Source organism: Triticum aestivum, chromosome 1A (genome assembly GCF_018294505.1).
Source record: "Triticum aestivum cultivar Chinese Spring chromosome 1A, IWGSC CS RefSeq v2.1, whole genome shotgun sequence".
Taxonomy (NCBI): domain Eukaryota; kingdom Viridiplantae; phylum Streptophyta; class Magnoliopsida; order Poales; family Poaceae; genus Triticum; species Triticum aestivum.
This window is the reverse complement of record NC_057794.1, coordinates 32,084,384-32,091,263: the sequence shown is the minus strand read 5'-3', so window position 1 is coordinate 32,091,263 and position 6,880 is coordinate 32,084,384.

Genomic DNA, 6,880 nt, shown 5'->3' with positions numbered 1-6,880 from the left:
ACAAAAGCTCTAGGGCAACACCGACGCGAGCAGCCGAGCCTCCTCCTTGCGTGCAGCATTGCATCACCGGCGGCGAGTGGCGCTCGACTCCGGCCTTCGTGCTGCGTTGCAACAGAGCCGCGCGAGCAGCCCAACCTCTCCTCCCGTGTGCCGGCGAGCACCGCATCGAAGCACCGTCGTCGACGAGCGCAGCAAAGCAACACTGGCAGCACCGTCGAGTCACAGCACCAGCAACAATCAAGTCAACGACGAGGCTGCGTTGTAGCACCAGCTGTTTCGTCAACAAAAATCACAGCGTCACAATGCTGTGGACCTTGAACAACAACATGTGAAGCTTGAGAAGCAGGCCATGGTGGTCGCACTTGGACGGAGCCATGGCAATACATGCGGAGACGAAGGGGATCGACTGGTTTTTTAGGATATAAGGCTGCTGGAAACGGGCTTGTGGAGGAAAAGAGACGAAGGGGATCGAGCGCACTCCAGATGAAGAGATAAGGCCGGCACGTGGGTGGGACCCTACCTGGACGTGTGGCGCCTGTAGCAGGCGGTTTAAGCATGAGAAAAATCATCCGGTAGAAAATAAACATTTTTCTAATAATATACACAACCTATTTTTGCAAGGGGACTTCAGATCTATTTATCAACTGTCATGGCAGTATAAAAAAGCCAGAAATAATCAAAATTACATCTAGACTCGTAGGCTACCAAGCAACGATTAGAAATACTGGATCGAGCGAAGGCGTGCTTTCGTCATTGTCCCTCCCTCACCTGAGTTGGGAAAACCTTGTTGTCCTCCCTCAGTTACGAAGTAGGAACCCTTCATCGACAAGGCCCGAGATCCATCGTGCCTCCATGGCACTAAGGCCTCCGGAGACGAGGCGCATCGGTGGCGGCGCCGATAGGAGGCAAAGAAGCCCTAGTTTCCTAGGCAATCGTGAGAAAGGCCAAGAGATACGCTCATTACACCACCTCTTTATTTGTTTGTGATCAATGTGCTGGAATTTTGTCTATTTTGGGCCAGTTCAATAGCATTTTCAGAAATTCCTAATAAATCCTAGAGGCCCACGTAGCCCATTCGTGCACGGTAAGAGGTGAAACTAAAGTTTAGTCCCACATTGCTAGTTTGGTGGGAGTTGGACCTCCTTATACGGAAGGATGTTTCCCCACATGTATGAGCATGAGAACAAGAGGGGCATTCACGCACGCTCCTCCTCCGCCGCCCGCCTCGCCCCGCCCCGCCCCGCCCTGCCTCGATGCATCGTGGGTTGCGGGAATGAGCCGATGTCTAAATTTTTGCCACGCATGACTGGTATACGAAAGGTCACACGGAGGTTGAAAAGATTTTTGCTATAGTGGAGACTGAATGTGAATGACGCATCCCTTCAGTTGTTGGCTGTTCACTTCGCCTCCCTCTCTTTGTTTCACCTCCCGTCACTGCCCTCTCACCTTCTTGTTCCGCGCCTATAAAAGGGAGGTCGCTCCTCCCAGAGAGACGCACCAGAAGTTCATCTCCCTTTTGCCACCAAGTTCCTGTGCACTGTGTTGCTGCTACGTTCTTCCCCATCCCGACTTGCGGCATGCACCACAGGTCGGGACAGTAGGCCTCCGAAACTGCACCTCTTTGAGTCTAGTACGGGAGAAGGGTGATAAGGTTTTTGGGGAGCGCTCCGCGTGACTACTGACTTCTTTGTCACGGACGCCCTGGACTCTGACGACTACTTCCCCGACGACTACTTCTTCCCCGACGTCGACAACCTCCTCAACAACATGGCTGGCGAGAACACCGACCCCAAGTCCAGTGCTACTACTGCTGATGATGTCCCGTACATGTTCTTGCTCTTTCTGTTAGAGGTCTTGCCACCGTTCCTTGTTCTAGTGTCTGCCCTACATATGGTAGGTTCTACTTCATATATGCAACTTGATCTAGTGTCTGTTCTAGATGTGTTCAATTCAAGTTCATATATGCAGATGCTATTTACCTTCTCTCTATCAGATTGCATGTACATTATTCATGCTTTATCTAGTATTTCCGTTAGTAAAATTATTTGGTAAATTGCTCATATTTCCAACAATCCAAAAACCTTATTATAGGCAATTTACCCCAAGTGGTTTTGCTGCTTCCATGCGACCTCCTATGTTTGATGGTATCCACTATAAGAGGTGGCGTGTGAGAGCAGTATTATGGTTTCAAACCATTAGTTGCTATGATGCCACTCTTGGCAAACCTGAAGGAGAATATGATGCTCAACAGGAACAAGCTTTTGAAAGAATGGATACCCTGTTTAAGGCTGCTCTCTTGAGTGTTCTTTGTGATAACATAGTTGATGCTTATGCGTCAATTGATAATGGAAAAGATATGTGGGATGCACTCAAGGCCAAGTTTGGGGTCTCGGATGCTGGCACTGAGTTGTACATCATGGAGCGATTCTATGATTACAGGATGACTGAAGAGCGCTCCGTGGTTGAGCAAGCTCATAAGATACAGTCATTTTCTAGAGAACTTGAGCAATTCAATTGTATGCTACCAGACAAGTTTGTTGCGGGAGGTATCATTGATGAAGCTATGTACCTAGGGTAGGGTCATGGACCTGTCCTAACTGCCCTACCCAAGGACATCTCTAGAAGAAATCACCTTTCAATCGACTTGAAGGTGTTCCACTCGACAGACTCGAAGTCACTCGGCCAAGATCCAACCACTCGACGGCCAGGAGACCTAAAGTCACCCGCACGCTAATGGTCGGTCATTAAATAGCTTTTATGGTCATCATAGCACTTTCTTACTAGCGTTACCAGTAACGCCCTGCCTTAATGTACATTGAACCCTTCGTAACATGGGCTGGCTGGGGTCCTGGCGCACTCTATATAAGCCACCCCCTCCTCCAAGACAAGAGTTCGCACCTCTGTAACTCATACTCACAAAATCCAGTCGACCGCCTCTGGGCTCCGAGACGTAGGGTTTTTACTTCTTTCGAGATGGGCCTGAACTCGTAAACCTTGCGTCCTTACAACTTCTCCATAGCTAAGATCTCGCCTCTGCATACTTACCCCCCTACATTACTGTCAGACTTAGAACCACGACAGTTGGCACCCACCGTGGGGCCGGTGTTTTAGAGTTTTGTTGGAGGAGTTGCGATCTTTTCCGACCCGAATCATCATGGTCTTCGACGGAGTTTTGGTGGAGGGCCGCGAGATCCGTCTCGGCGCGCTCACGTTCATCGCCGATGACTCCGCCTGGCTTCAGGAGGCTCCGCTCGACATGGACGCACTCCCAGTCCGCGGGGCAACGCACTTTAGCGCGTGCGTCCGCGGCGTTCTCCTGCGGCAACCGTCGACCCCCTACCGGTCGGCTCCTGTGTTGTCCTCCCTCCCGTTTCCCGCCGGCACAAGCACTCCGGTCGGTCGAGACTTCAGCGGTGGGTGAGACACGTGGTGGCCCGTCAGTCGGCCATCCCTCAAGTCGCGGCGATCAAGCCCGACGAATCCCTCTACGCCTGTTCGACTGGCTCCGAAGAGACTGCATCCGAGTGCGACAGCAGCAATCCGGCGGCAAAGGTTTTGATGGTCGACAGACCGCCTAGTCCCCCCGGTTTTACCTGCACTGACGGAGGCGCGGGAGGAGGCGACCCGTCGCATCCCCATGAGGAGTATCTTCCCGAGCCTCACACGTCGCTGCAGAGAGAAGAACTTCGCCGCCGGAATGTGGATGCGCTGCACACTCCTATCGTTGGAGAAACCCCCAAGGCTCGTGCCTTGGAGGACGTGCGCCTGGCAAAGTTGGCCGAGCGCACTCGACTGGAAAACCTCCAGCGAGCACTCGACGAGCGGGCGCGACAACGGGTTCCCGAATCCAGTCGACGTCAGCTCTTCCCGCCCCACAGGTATATCGGACTCCGATTCAGAATTTAGCAGCTGCGGCCCATATAGCGGAGTCGATTCAGCCTTCCTAGTCGGAGGCTGGCAGAGGCTTGCTGCAGATCAAAGCGTTACTCCGGGCAGAAGGAGATCAGAATTCCGCTGTTTCTCAGTTGCGGAACAGAATTCACAGCAGATCCGTTGTTGCGGACACAGTCCAGTCGGCTCACAGCCCGAGATCACCCCCAAGGCGTGAGGGACATGGAGACCGGTGTGACCAGTATGGGAACCATGAGCAGTATGATCACCGAGTCGATCGTGACGGTCGACGTCGAGTGCCCACGCCTCCCGCAAGGAGCGGGTCGTATGTGCCCCGCCAGCAGGATGACAGGCGCCCTCATAGTGGTGGGCGAAGGATTCCGGTCGACCCCAGAGGGCCAGGCTTTGACGCGAGATCCATCCTCGTCCAAGGTCTGGTCAACAGGAATAGGGCTCACCGAGAAGGCCACGACAGAGATGCGCCTGCCAGCAGCAGAGTACATATTTCGGGGCCAGAGTGCTTTAGTAGAGCCATCAGGGCTGCTGTGATTCCTCCCAATTTCAGGTTGGCGACTGGAGTCAGTAAATTCACTGGCGAGTCCAAGTCCGATACTTGGCTTGAGGACTACCGACTGGCCGTCAGATTGGCGGCGGCAATGATGAAGTGGCCATGAAGCACCTGCCTCTCATGTTGGAGGGCTCGGCCAGAGCGTGGCTAAACCAGCTAGTGCCTAGCAGCATTTACACTTGGGAAGATCTCTCCCGAGTGTTCGTCACCACATTTGAAGGCACATGCAAGCGACCAGCAGGACTGACGGAACTGCGGTCTTGTGTGCAAAAGCCGAATGAAACTTTGAGGGATTACATCCAGAGATGGATCATGTTACATCACTCGGTGGAGAATGTGCTTGACCACCAAGCAGTTTGTGCCTTCAAGGAAGGCGTCAAATACAGAGAACTGAATTTGAAATTCGGTCGAACCGGAGCTATGTCCCTGAATCGAATGATGGAGATTGCCACCAAGTACGCTAACGGCGAAGATGAGGATCGACTCAGGAGTGGCAAGCTCAAGTCAGTCGCCCAAGAAACCGGAGGCAATTCCAGTCGGAAACAGAAGAGGAAAGCCGAGCCAGCGGCTCCCAGGGAAGCCTTAGCTTTGGCCCAAGGAAAGTCTAAAGGGAAACCTAAAGGGCCTTGGAACCCCAAAAAGGTTAAAGACCAGGAGGGAAATGATGTGTTGGACTTACCGTGTCACGTCCACACGAAGAAAGATGAAGAGGGTAATTTTATTTACCTGAAACATACCACTCGGCAGTGTCGACTCTTGATCTAGCAGTTCCAGGGCAAGCAGCCCGAGGGAAAAGAAAAGGAGCCAGACAAGGTCGAGGACAAAGAGGACAGTGATGACGGATACCCTCAAGTCAATTCCACCCTGATGATTTTTGCTGATGTTGAGAGCAAAAGTCGACTGAAAGTTATTAACCGAGAGGTGAATGTGGTCTCTCCGGCGACACCTAGTTACCTAAAATGGTCTCAGACTGCCATAACATTCGACCAGTCCGACCACCCAACGCACATCGCCACCCCTGGGAGGCAAGCTTTGGTGGTCGACCCAGTTGTTGAAGGCACTCGACTGACCAAAGACCTGATGGATGGTGGCAGTGGTTTGAACATATTATACGCTGAGACGTTGAAGGGGATGGGCATTCCGATGTCCAGACACAGTGCCAGCAACATGAGCTTCCATGGAGTCATTCCTGGGAAGAAGGCTAAATCACTCGGCCAGATTTCTCTTGATGTGGTTTTCGGTGATTCCAAGAATTACCGCAAAGAAAAATTGACATTTGAAGTTGTAGACTTCCAGAGCGCCTATCACGCTATTTTGGGCAGGCCAGCTTATGCACGCTTCATGGCCCGACCATGTTACGTGTATCTCAAATTGAAGATGCCTGGCCCCAAAGGTGTGATCACCATTACGGGCAATCAGAAGAAAGCGGAAGAATGTTTTCAGAAGGGTTCAAAGATCACCGACGCACAGATGGCAGTAGTGGAGTTGCAGGAATACCAGAAGACTGCAGACCCGAGTGATCTGTTGCGAACCAAGAAGCCCGCTACAGAGTCAGCTTTCCAGTCGACTGGCAACACGAAGACAGCTCACATCCGTAAGAGAAATGGCCCTAATCCGATCGACCATCTATCAGCAAGACTTGCGTCGATTCCATGCCAGAAACGTGAAGAGCCGAGCCTTCCAAGAAGGAGACTTAGTCCTTCGAGTGGATCAGCAGAAACCACACAAGCTTGCTCCTACTTGGGAAGGCCCCTTCATAGTCACCAGAGTCCTCCACAATGGAGCATACCACCTCTATAATGTCGATCGCCAGATTGATGAGCCACGAGCCTGGAATGCGGAGCTACTCCGCCCCTTTTATACTTGAATTCTCACTCGGATGAGATGTAATAAGAAAAACTCCTGTAGTTTATTTATCAAAGACAAGAGCGTTATAATTTTCCCAGTGATCATTATTGTTTTTGGTTTGTGTAAGAAATCCCCCAGTGGGTGGCTTAGCTGCGAATCCGCTTCGCCTAAGTTCAAAAAAATAGTTTCCTACCGAGTGGCAAGCCAGCCTCCCACTCGGGGGCTTAGCTGCAAATCTGTTTCGCCTAAGTTTGAAAAATCCTACCGAGTGGAGAGCAATCCTCCCACTCGGGGGCTTAGCTGCAAATCCGTTTCGCCTAAGTTTGAAAAATCCTACCGAGTGGAGAGCAACCCTCCCACTCGGGGGCTTAGCTGTAGTCCAGTACTCGCCTAAGTTCCCTCACTTGAGGACTTAGCTGCAGTCAGGCACTCGCCTAAGTTTGAAAAAATCCTACCGAGTGGAGAGCAGTCCTCCCACTCGGGGGCTTAGCTGCAGTCCAGTACTCGCCTAAGTTCTCTCACTTGAGGACTTAGCTGCAGTTAGGCACTCGCCTAAGTTTGAAAAAATCCTAC